Genomic DNA, 15000 nt, shown 5'->3' with positions numbered 1-15000 from the left:
ATATACATATATACCCAATATATACATACAACATGTGTCTGAATGTGAGCGTATGTGTCCATGACTGTGTTTATGTTCACGCTGGTATATGTATTAATGATTTCTGATTGGGACGGTTTTATCGACCGCGAGAGATCGAAAAACTAAGTTGACTTCGGCAGGATTCTATCTGAGAATGTTAATTGCCGAAACAAATCAAGAATCTCACTTTCTTCTCTGTCACTCTTAACGTTTCTGCCAGCTCATCGTCATTTTAAAGATCTGTTTCGAAGTTATAAACTGATATTGTCTGTCGATCTTCCAACTGAAAGAAGGAAATTCTGTTTCAGTTGGTCTGTCTTTCGCTAGAAGAGTGATTGTTTTGCCAGCCACGAGATGTTATTTGAACTTAGAAGACACAGAACTGTTACAGATATCACAAGTCCTATTCCTCACTCTTAACACTACGGTCAGTCCACCGGATCTGGACTTGTATCACCTCGAAAAGATGAAGAGCAAAGTTAACCGCGGCGTGTTTGTACACAGTGGCAGAAAGAGAGAACAAACACCGCGAGGTACTTGATCCAAGACTGACAACTCTGCAAATGCACTCCGTAGATTCTAATAGATATTTATATAAACATTTATAAAATGAATAGGTGTTATACAACTGGAAATTAATAAATCATTTTTAATTTGAGAAGAATATATTGTAATAAATGAATAACTTCCTGTCAGTTTTGCTCTTTCTGGCATATACTTTTTTAATTATTATTTTAGATTAGAAAGTGTTCATTAAAGTGAAATACTTCAAAATAATGTTTGAGCATCATGCATCAATGAGATGCAGGTGCATGCACAGTAAAATTCATTGAGAGCCACAAAAAGAAATAATAATAAATTAGTCACTGAATAATCGTAGAATTTCTCATTTGAAAATGGTTGGATGTTTCAGCAGAGTAAACAAAAAGGCGAGAGGGAAATTATTCAGAAGTAATTTCTTCAAAATCCCTTAGGATAAATTCTTTCTTCTGCGGGATTGTCATCTGGTTCTTCTATTATTGAAGAAGAAACAGCAAGAATAGAAGGTTATTGGGTTATTCGATAAAAGAATTTATCCAGAGTGGATTACCATACTTGTTCTTCTGGACAGTGCAAAATTATTCCAACATTTTATCAATAAAGATAATTCACACCATCAATATGGGGCTGACTTCGCGTCAGAGACCAAATACTCTTCTCGATTTCCTTTCTTACATTTTGCTTCTCCCCTCTCCAGTGACCGTTCGATATTGGATAATACCTGCTTATCACAATAAAGCTTCAAACAAATTTCTATAGCAGTTTCAAATACAATAAAATGTCTAGAAAACATTCAACTTGGTTGCCTCCTGAAAGTCAAGTCAAGTGTGTTTATATCTAATGTTCACCACCAGAAACGTTTGTTGACATGATTTCATTAGCTACCGAATTTTACTCTCTCTCTCTTTCTCCTCTCTCTCTCTCTCTCTCTCTCTCTCTCTCTCTCTCTCTCTCTCTCTCTGTATATATATTTATGTATATGTATAGATAAGGAGAACTATACACACACACATATGTATGTTTGCATTTACGAATGTATGTATGTATGCATCTGTGTATGAGCCTGGACGTATAGATACTCGGCTTGATCTCCGAGGGCGCAGTGAGCCCACTGGCAATTAGGGACCTCTATTCTGTGACAACTGATCTATCTAGGAGAAGGCAAACTCATTTATAAAACCAGCTGCTCAACTTAGCTGGATATCTAGCCCTTTGTTTCTTTCTGGGCGTCTTCACATTTCTTGTAATAGTAATTGTTGTGCTCTGTAAATCGCAGTCGACTTGAAACCCTTGTACGGGCGCTGCTGACATATAGCCACTGTCAGCGATGGTCATGTTCGTCTAACAAGTAGACAGCCATCATATGCCTGTCTGTATATATACTGTAATGCTACGGTATGCGAGTTAATTTATTCCAAGAGACCGCTCGTAAAGAGAAAACTCGTAAAGCAGAGCGATAATTTTCCATAGTGCTAATGTTTTATCTATAAAATTTATAATGATCGTAAATAAATGGCACTAACAGTAGAATTTACGGAATATTTTATGTAAAGTAAAAGGAATGTTAAGATCATTTATAATAGAAAATGTTCTTATTGTAATCGTTTTCTGAGTCACTTTCACTCGCACTAGACACGCTCAAACCATTATTTATAGACGCGATCGCCGATTCACAAGCACTAGTAGACGGACTTGTAGATTTCTTTTTTAAAACAAGTCTAGAGTTGTTTGCTTAGAAGAAGCTTTTTACTTTTGCTCTCTATAAATTTCTCAGTAACACACACAAGTATCTGTTATGGTAGAAAGTTTTGCCTTTGTTAAAAAAACACGTAAACAAGAGTTCTCGTAAATCGGTCCTTGCAGAGTGAGGTATTACTGTGTTTCTGTGTGTATACACACACACACACACACACACACACACAATATATTATATATATATATATATATATATATATATATATATATATATATATAAGTAAAAGAGATGTACAATTGACATTTGTACATCTTTGTTACGTATTATATTCTGTTCACGTACTGGAATCTGCCTTCGGAAATACTATAGAAAGTGCCTTGTTATAAAACGTACGTGTCTGAATTATCAGGAGTGGATATCTTCACTTGGCGGGGATATTAGGAATATTAGGTACAAACACCCCTACACGAAGTCTTGATATTCAATATTCAAATAATATTGTTGTGGTGGGCGAACTATACCGTATTAGCAGATTACCTTAATTTAAGTACTTAATTCGACATAATATACATACAAACAAACACACACACACGCACACACACACACACACTTTCTTATATTATATATATATATATATATATATATATATATATTAAATACAAAATGGGACAAGAACGCAAAACATCCGGACAGCTAGGTGATACAAAAAGGGACGGCAAAACATCCAGACGATACAAAGAAACAAGGACGGTCATTCAAAGTTTTCTTTCCACAGTCAAACACCAGATATATATATATATATATATATATATATATATATATATATATATATATATATATATATTATATATATATATATATATATATATATATATATGTATATATATATTCTAAATGGCAAAGGTAGATAATCACCTATTGTTTACCTTTAGCGAGGTATTTCCCTCCCCATATTTTGATGAGTTCTTAGGCCAACGGGTTTGTGGCCTGACGATATTCCATAAGGCCAAACACTTTATGGACACAAAACCTAGGGTAACCCTTTAAACCGGCCTCCCCTATTATAATATTAACTGCTTTTCTCCGGATTTATGTTTCTTCTACAAACAGAAACTGGAAGAAACTTGTATATATATACACATACATACATACACATATATACATATATATGTATGTATGTATGTATATATATATATTTGTTTATATATATATATATATATATATAAGAAAAAAGGTTTGAAAATGCAATTTAAACGATGTTTATTTACTTAACCGGTTTCACTCTTTGGTAAAAGATTGTCAAAAGTTACATTTAAGGAACATTGAATAATATGGGTTCAAAAAAATTTTTTTTACATAATTGTCACATTGAGTATTATGCATTCAAAAAGGTTTTTACATAATTGTCACATTGAGTATTATGCATTCAAAAAGGTTTTTACATAATTGTCACATTGAGTATTATGCATTCAAAAAGGTTTTTACATAATTGTCACATTGGATATTATGAATTCAAAAATGTTTTTTTATACATAATTGTCACATTACATGTATAGATATATGTTTGGTAACAGAGAAGTTCAATAGTGTGATGAGAATGTTTGGGAAAATTTGGCAGAAAAGGATAAACAAATATATTATTGGGATTGGTTGCGTTAATTATTGGTTGTCACAAATTGTCACATCACATGTATATATATACAATCTTCGGTATATATATACAGCCTTTTGACAGCAAAAATTAAGAATGGCTTTTTTATACATTCTCAGAATTTTAAGTACAAGGCGAGAATATTTTTTACTGACCTGTTGGGATTAGCAGAAAGGCTGAACTGAGAGAACAGAGGAAGTAGCCAATGTGGTGTATACTTCCCCTTTATGCATGAATGATTTTGGGGTTATCAGGAGGTTAGTATGCGGGTGTGAATAGAGTGTTTCGTGCCCGCTGGTCAGATAGCGTCTGTTTGTCACACACATATATACACACACACACCACACACAACAACACACACAACACACACACACATGTAAACAAAATAGGAACAAACACACACCACTACAAACAACACACACACACAGAACACACACACCCACACACAACGCACCCACATATATCACATATACACCACAGCACACAAATATAATATGTATCTATATATAACATACACAGATATATAACACACATACACACACAACACCACACACACACACACACACCACACACACACACGCACACGACATACATAATATAAATATCACACAAATACACCTAGCATATATATACACACATACAATATACACATACAGCATGTAAGCAATATACATACACAATATATGCATGCAATATACATACGCAGTACATACATATTATATATATATAGACAATGCATATACATATATAACACATACATATAAATAGTGTTTACATACATACATACATAGAGTACCATATATACCCACAATACGCTACATACAACGCATACACATACACGTACGCATACATATAATGTATATATACACACACACACACATAACATACATACACAATGTATACATATATATACACGCAATGCACATACCTGTATTCACGCATATATAGCACACCTACAATATACATATATACACTGCACACATACACACACATATATACACTTAATTGTACACATACATATACAATACACATACATACAATATACATATACACAATGCGCATGCAATAATGTACATGTTTATACCACAGAAACAAGCAATAAATATACACCACACACATACACACATAACACATATATATACACATATATATATATATATATACACACATACACATACATACATGCACAGACATATATTTTTTCACACACATACACATACATATATATATATATAAAAATTCACACCCCCCCCCACACACAAATTACACTTATAGCGTACACCTCAAATATATCTCTACATGCCGCACACACACACAAACAAAGTACTAACATATCACACATACCATGCATATACACACACAACATATATATACATATTTGTTTATATATATATATATATATTTGTTTATATATATATATGTCTCTTTCTTCTCCTCCCTCGTCCACCTTCTCTCCCCTTTCATCTGTCCCTTTCTCCTGTCTTTTGTTCTCATGTGACAGCTAGCCGCTGTTGACGCTCTTTTCGTTTCAGCAGCCGCAGAAGCAACACGTATTTGTTCGTCTCCCGTGGCCTTTAGGCACAACTTCACAAGCCAGCCCCATACTCAAATCGTCCTGTCGAAGACCCTTGTCCTACGTCCTGGTTTTGTTTTGTTGTTTATTTTTTATTTTTACCGTTATTGTTTTTTTACGTTTTTGTATTCTTATGGTGTCCGTATTCTGTATTTTTGTTTGTGTACTTCGATCGTTTTCCGTCCTTTCGTTGTATACATTCGAAGCTTTCTTCCAGGGGATCTAATGCGCTTGGCTTAGATTTCCTTGGCGGGCTGGCCATATCGGAGCATCTCAAGATTAATCAGCCGAAATTGCTAAGATGATCTGGTTCTTGACTGATGACTGAGGGCTTCGATGTCCCGTCCTGTGGTTCTTGTCGTCTCTGTGTGTGTTTCATGTTCTTGTCCATGTCTGCAATTAATTTTACTGTTTACTATATATATATATATATATATATATAATATATATATTTATTTGTTTATATATATATATATATACATACATATGTACATATTATACTCGTACACATGTATGTATGTGGTGTCTGTATGCATGCCTTTATGTATGTAAACCAGTCATAAGAACGACAACAAACCGCAAGATTCTTTTTAAACTTATATATGTTCAATCGATAAGAAATCCTACTCCATACAAATGGACCTAACATCACGACATAATTCCACAACAATATTAAATCATCAATTATTATCTTCTACGTTCTGATTTTGTGAACAGCTGACCTAAATGTCTTTCCCGTTTTCTTCTATTCTTTTGATGTTCTTGAAAAATTCATAGATGTAATAAAATTTGATATTTCCTCTCAACTATGAAATAGGTTGTTGTGTATCAGTGAAAGACTTTCTAGTCTTTGCTTGTCAAAAACACTTGTATTATGCGATATATTACATCAATCACATATATTTTAAGACGATGTGATGTTAGAGTTTAGGTAACTACTGCACACTAGATCATATGTTTTTGATGTTTCACTGATGTTGTTATTTATGTGCAATCTGGTTTAATCGATCAAAAGTGTTCTGCCCATGGCAGTCCCTTTCTATTGTGTATAGCAAACTAAATTTTGTTGTCTAAGACGCCATGTTGTGATATAAATTTCGCTTTACTGGTCTTTGTAACGAATGCACGATCTCACACACGTTATTTCCAGGTGTGTAATGTAAATTCCGATTGTTCTAAACATACTTCGATGAAAACGCCTGACCGCATCACTCGATCTGGGAATCGAAATTACGATGTTGCGATCGTGATTGCAACACCCTAACGAATAAGCCACGCGTCTTCGTTGCTGTTTATAGAGGTACAATATGTAGAACATTTCTAAGGAACCAATCTGGCAGATTCTTTATGCCCAACGGACAAAATGCTGCTAAGCATTTTATCTGTGTTCACGTTCTGACTTCAAATTCCGACTTTGCCTTTCAACTATTCGGAGTCGATAGAGTAAATACCAGCTTAACTCTGGAATCGAAGAAATCATCTTAGTCCTTTTCCCAAAATTGCTGGCCTTGTGCCAAAATTTCAAACCCAGTATATCAATCATTTCTTGTAATGTACATCTGCATAATGACAATGCATGTCAGTTGTTTGCTGACTTAATACAAACTGTATATTGTTGGAAATTTCAGCAACTATCGTTTCCATCGAAAAGAATCCTTTGAACTTTGAGAGTTTTGTGTCTTTGTAGCCGTCAGTAAATCCATCACTTACAGAGTATGCATCCAACTATTTATTTGTTTATCTATTTATTTATCTATTTATTTATATATTTATTTATTTCCAGCACATTGAGATACCATCAAGATAACACTGATCGCAAGCTTCCAGCTCGTTACTTCGAATCAGAAACTAATTCTGTGACCCCTTCTATAACCATTCAGCATTCGGATTATTCGGTCAAATATAATACTTATTTATTCGCATTGTTTGGAGTTGTTCCTTTGATCGGTTACGGCTGCAGAGAACTTCTAACATCAACATTAAAATAAAATATTTACTGCAACCAATGAGACAATCATGTCTTCAACTGTTTACAGCTGTGCACTTTACACCATCATTGGTTATCTGGTTGTTATTGAGAGCGTAACAGAAGACCCCGTATTTATAAATGATTCCGCTATAGTTGCAACCAATAACTTGTGACAAATTCTGTGTCCCTAACTGCTTAGTTGTTCCATTGATCAGTTACGGCTGCAGAGCCCTTATTTAGATCAATATTAAAATATAATACTTATTGCAATCAATGACACAAAATCTTGTTTTCCTTATTTTATTCGACACAATGAATCTCAACAAACCAAACTAGAATACGTTTAATCATAACTTAAATAAACTTTGGTAGCAGAACTAAAATCAGAAGCAATCTATTTCTTCTGACAGTGATTAAACTAAAAGGCGCGTGAATCTAAGTTTCTACTGTTTCTAAACTTGTCCACAAATATATTATTTGCGTGAAAGAACGAACTGTCAACGAATTTAAAGTCAGAAATGAATTACAGTCAGTTGAAGAAAAATTATCAAGTTGTTTGTAAGAGACTGAGAAAGACATGTTATCAACAAGTATTTGATTACATGGGTAATCAATAGAAGTTTACGTAAATCAATGTCATCTGGAATGTGTTTACCGTAGTTCTAATTATTAAGAAAACTTAATGTTATATTTTCGTATAATTAAAAGTGTGATTTTTAAACAAATAACCGAGTATTGTACAAGACTGCTATTTCATGGGTTGCAATTATTATATTATATCTAAGATTTGGTTACTGGTTTTGTTTCATACCGTTCGCAAGAAGTACAATTATTTATGACATACGTCAATTCAAAGAGTATTCTATCAAAAATAAAATTTCCAAATTATACGGCTGTGTTTAGAGTTCTGACTGTTCTTATGGTCACACTAAGTTCATAAAACTGATACTTTCGACCCTAAAGCGAAGGAATATATGTATATATATATATATATATATATGTATGTATGTATATATATGTATATATATACATAACACACACACACACACACACATATATATATATATGTATGTAGGTATATATGTATATATATGTATGTATGTTATATATATATATATATATATATATATATATAATATATATATATATAATTATATGTAATGTATGTATGTATATATATATGTAGATGTATGTATGGATGTATATATATGTGTGTGTATATATATATATATATATAATATATATATATATATATATACGTATGTATGTATATATATATATCTATATATATATATATAATATATATATATATATATATATATATATATTATATATATATATATATATAGGTTTCGTCAGTAAATCATAAATCAGAAAGAGTTATAGATCAGTAGATTATTTAAGATAATTTTCGCCGGTCTATGAGGCTACCCAGGGTTTTGCCTCCATAAATCTCTTAGCTTTACAACGTCACGTCAGGCCCTAATGACCGGTTGCCCATAGCTTCTCTTCATAATGAAGAGAGAAAAGACCTCGTGGTTAGTTATCAAACACACAGACAAAGGAGAAGGGTCGAGTGCAAACGATTGGCTCCGTTAGACCGCTGCTCGGTCAGATTGCGTGTCCCACGATTTCAGGAGGAGTTGCGTGATGTGTAAACACGGTTCGAATCTTCCGTCCTCGAATTTAAGCTGTCCCTCGGGCAGAGGGAATTCTTTAATATCTTGCCCATTCCGTTTTGCACAGCTTGCAACGATTGCTGCCGTTGATGTAGGGACCCTTTTTTTCTGGGATCTTCTATGAGATTACGTATGGAGTCCCTGTGTCCTTCAGGCACCATACAGGGTGGAAGTTAAACACCGTAACTTCCACAATGAACATTTTGAACCTTACAGAAGAAACATTCTACTCTCGCATGAACAAACAACAATTGAAACTATGAAATCTGATGCGTGCTCCCTTCATACACTTCACCTATCGAAACAGGTTAATTTTAAGATATAATGTTAATATCCATCATAGTAGACATATGCGCATAATAGACATATACTCGAAGAATTCATACAGGAATTATAAAATGCATTCATTTGTATTTTTTGACATCACGCGTTTTGCGAAATATATTTCACAGAATAATACACGTTCAAACCAGATAAATAATGAGAGACACATGCATCTACATGCAAAGAATAAATTAATATACATATTAATGTATATTAATTTATTTCAATGGTTACGAGCAAATGTTCTCGTATAATACCTTAAATATGTATTGAGCGTAAATGTCTGCAAAATATAAATGTCTGCCAGTGCCACAGAAATATCATCTAAAGTAGTCATTGAATGAGTTGCCTCCCCTTGTGTGTGTATCACTTAATTTTCAAGTCTTGTATAATCACTTACATTCTCACGAAATCCCATGCAAATTGGATGTGATTACCAACATCTCAAAGAAGAACGCTTGAAGGATTGTCAATTCTTGCCACTTCAAAACATTGAAAGCACTGTTAATCCATAAACAAAGAATATGCATCCACCAAACTTAGTTTTGAACACTCCTTCTCACTATTTCATTCTGTCATGTATATATGTGTGTATATATGTGTGTATGTGTGTGTATGTATGTGTGAAACAGAAAAAGGCGAAATTTAAAGATACGAGAAAAACAATTTGAAAAAAGGAGAAGGAATTAAATTAGAAGATATTTTTTGCTAAAAGTGACAGTTTACATCCAATATATGTAAACAACAAGTCCAATATATAAAGGAAGCAATTATAAAGCACGCATTCGGTGGAAAAAATTTGCGAAATAGAAACCTAAAGTATTATTACTGAAGGGTGCAACGGGTGGGATGGGGATGGAGGTGCAAAAGTAAAAGACACACAGACAAAATTATGCCGATCACAATAACAATATGGAAACCAATTTCGAAATATGTAAAGACATGAAGAATGCGTTTTGGGCAATGTAAAAAAAGAGTCAAATTAATTCAAGATTGCCTTGATATATATATATTATATATATATATATATATACATATGCACGTATGTATGTATGTGTGTATGTATGCATTATATGATATGATATAAAAAGCGTATTTTATGCCTTTTTCTTGGTTGAAAAAAGCTATTAGAAATGTAAAAAGGGAATATAAACTTTATATTTTAAAAAATTCGTGTTAAAGTTATATAGGATCGAAAGAACGGAAACAAGGAATTCAAGTGCAAAATTACGAAAGAATACGAAAATACATATTCGAAGTAATATTAAAAACAGTGGTGGTTTAATGTGGCTGTACATTAATAATATATCAGTTGTTTCATAACTAGTTCAAAATCAGAAACTTCGAAGAATGACTGCAATAGTTCGAAGGTTAAGATTGAGGTTTCGAGGCGGATTTGTTTTGAAACGAGATAAAATAATTTTCAATTGAGTGTACCGGGTATTTCATAGAATGACGGTAGGATATATGCCCGTACGAAGTTTCTCTTTCCAACATACACCTGTGGATTTTGAAATAGGCAACACCGGTTCATTTTAATTGATACATGGTTTTCATGAACTCGTTAATGGCTTGTTTTCAGAGTTTTAAAGGGATTCTTGTAATGAGGAAATCTCGTCTTGAAGCCGGTTTCCGTGGCTCCGATGTAAGTTTTACACCTGGAACATTTGAATAAGAAATTGTCCTTAAGAAGAGAGTTAAAAGGCTCTTTGAATTGCACTTAGAGCTGTCGAGGTCGGCGAGGCATTTGTCAAAGTTTGGTAGGCGGCCTCATTCTTTTATGAAATCGGCTATGGCGGCTCCGTAGACTTCGTCGGTGAGCTATTTACAACAGAATGTTGGTCTGGAGCCCAGACAATAAGGAAAGCCGACGAGGAAGTAGGTATGGTAGCTGAAACAAGCTAAATGTGACAGTGTTTGACTAGAGACCACAAAAAGGAAACCTTCCACAATCGAAGATTAATTCAGGCCTCCCTGTCACAATAAGGCGAAGCATCAATGCTAAGGAGCGAAACACTTGTGACCCTCAGATACATGTTGATGGTGTGATGTGAGAAAAGTTCCGACGTTTCGCAGGATTCAGACGAAAATTGTGGAATAGCTATGAGTAGATCCAGCAGTTTCTATGTGCGTCAAAGCAACTCCGACATGCATATCTAGTTTGTATATTATTGATTCCTCAATTCCGTTAAACAACTTCCTGTGCAAGATCATAGCCCAATGCTGTACGTAATTATATCTGAATATATATATATATATATATATATATATATATAGATATATATATATTATAATATATATATATATATATATATCTGTAAAATAATATGTGACAATTATTCGGTAGCCAAGATAAAACTCTGAGTTTCGAATGCCGAGGTGGAAATCCACAACACCATCTCTTCGGTTATCTGACCATCTAAAATCTCCTCTATTTACATAATTTTGAGGTCTCTTTCTTACTTTTGTTATCTTACCGTTTTTACCATATATATATATATATATATATATATATATATTTAACAATTAAGGATAACATCTTAATAAGGAATCTTATTCGAAAATAATTTTTTCACTTGAAAATATTTATTTATATTGTATAGAGGGCATTATTACACATAAATGCCACACGCTAAAGAGGGACATAAGTCATTACTACCAAAATTTAACTAATCATACCTAATGCAGTTCCCGAAAAAAAAAAATATATATATATATATATATTTCAAAATGTAGCCACATGCAAATCGTTGGCGAATTTTTTCCTTTGTCTTCCCTTCTATTGGACTATTCTCTGTTTCCAAAGAAGAGCGTTTGCTCGAAATGTGAAACCGTTTTTCTTACCTTTCCTGGGCGTCTGTTGATACATTACATGTACCACGTCCTGACGTTGTTGTTTTTTGTGTTTGTTCTTTTTGAGATTTGCTATCTACATACATACATACATACATACATACATACATACATACATACACACACACACATACATACATACATACATACATACATACATGCATACATGCATACATACATACAAACATACATACATACATACATACATACATACATACATACATACACATACATACATACATACGTGTGTGTGTGTGTGTGCTTGTGTGTGTGTGTACTTTCACAGAGTTTCTATCTTCGAAATTCACTCACCAGTCTTTGATCCGCCATGTAGTTGCAATGTAAGTTTCTCAACCGAGCAGCCGTATCTGCGCTTATGTTTGCGCTTCTTACAGGAAATGTATTTAGTTTTCTAGAAAGAGTTTTCAGTATCCCGAGGCTATGCCACACCGATCAATGTCCACTGTTGTACGTTTACTTTTTACTTTGTGAAGACATTGAAATCTATGACTCACTGATGAGGTCAGAATAAGCCAAAACATTTCCAGATGGAGTCACGCGGCTTAGTGATTAGGGTGTTGGACTCATGACCGTACGAATGTAGTTTCGATTTCTTGACAAAGCGACTTGTGTTCTTGAGCAAAACACTTTATTTGACGTTGCTCCCGGCCACTCACCTGTGAGAAACCGAAAAAACCGGCCGTAGGATTTTATATGATTCGAGAGTGCTCGTATCTTGAAACAAGTCCAAAATAGCTGCCAATCTTGGTGCTTATAGCCATGTCAGTCCTAGTCTGGAATTATTGGGATCTAACTTGGTTTTATCGTATCAAGTCCATTCCTCATCTATACTTTAGATACATTATGACATACATCATTGCCTGCATCTATTGCTTAGATTTAAGGATTGAATCTGAGGGAAATGTTGCTGCTTTGTCTCAGAAAGTAGGTGACTTACGAAAAATAGTTTAAATGAATACAAATAAATATATGTTGCTGTTTTTCGCTGCAAAATTATTTGTTGCAGCCTATAATAAAATATATTAACTCTGACAATGGTGATGATAATGATTATCGTCATCATCATCATCATCATTCTTATTCTACAAGCTTCACAACGTGTAGTTTATCTACAGAAAGTGCTTGTTCCGATTCTTCTGTTGGTCGTACCGCTTTCGATACCAATAAAATGTCTTACAATAAATACCTCTTTGTTTTCCAATGCTAACGGAAGACAAGCAAAGCCAATGACGCTCAGTTCCTTTATATCTTTATATCGATAATATCTACATTTCTTATAGACATATTTCAATTGCATTCACATATTTTTCGGGCAGGTGTGGGGGGAATATCGATATCATTTCGGAATTACGATAATCTGTGACATGTATGCCTTTATCGCTTGTTGTCATACTGTATGTTTCTCTTTGGTTAGTGATAGATATGCGTTCAGGTAATTTAAAAGTTTGAACAGCAACACTATCTGGTGAGAAAATGATGTACTTTTATTTTCGCTAACTCATTTCAATAAGAATCGATAGAAATTTTGATAGATAGGTGTATCGATTTTTTCAATAGATATGTAGCTTAATAGTCATATAAACCGAGAGATATAATGATCAGAATAGGGATGAACAGAGAATCACAATATATATATATATATATATATATATATATATGTGTGTGTGTGTGTGTGTATGTATAATGATCAGAATAGGGATGAACAGAGAATCACAATATATATATATTATATATATATATATATATATAATATATATATATATGTGTGTGTGTGTGTGTGTACGTAGTACGTGTGCATATATGTGTGTGTGTATATGCGTATGTATATATATATATATATATACATGTACACACACACATATATATATGTATATAAGTATATATATACATTTATCTAATTAAAGACATAAATATGTATATATATATATATATATATATATATATATATATATATATATATATATATATATATTATATATATGTATATACATACACATGCACGCACACACAGACACACAGGCGCACAAAAGCATGCACTCATACACATACACATATATATATATACATATACGGGACTGAGAGAGAGAGAGAGAGAAAGAAAGAGGAGGATTAGAAACGAGGAATAAGAGTGTGTATATTAATAACAAATATTTTCGGATGTATATCCTACTATAAGAAATGACGATAAGTTGTCTGCGAGAGAAATTATAGAAGATCTATATGAAAGCCGCACAGCGGACATTTTGCTAACTTATCATAACGCATTTATAATATTCACATCAAATAGTTTTAATCTTGTCGACAGAAGGAAATATTGTCTCGACAGTTTATTTTCTTTCAAATTTATGCAATGTGTGTGAAGAACGATAGGAAGAGATTAAATATGGCCGAATCGATAAGATTCTAACCAAAAACTTAAAAGAACGGCGGCTGGTATGCTAATGTATTATACCTTGTTGAATGAGTTCACGGTCGAATCACTTTAATTCTCAAATGGCTTCAATTCACTCGACTGTAATTATGAACTGTCATTAACAATGTAAGTGGTTATTCCAAAGCAGCATTGTACAATCCACTGCTGACTCGAAATGATACCTAAATCTTATGCTAACGTCTTAAAAATTAAAAACGAGCATTGCATAAATATGAGTGAAAAGCAAATAAATCAGGCGG

The sequence above is a fragment of the Octopus sinensis genome, linkage group LG10, assembly GCF_006345805.1.
Source record: "Octopus sinensis linkage group LG10, ASM634580v1, whole genome shotgun sequence".
Taxonomy (NCBI): domain Eukaryota; kingdom Metazoa; phylum Mollusca; class Cephalopoda; order Octopoda; family Octopodidae; genus Octopus; species Octopus sinensis.
Note: the sequence above shows the minus strand (reverse complement) of the source record.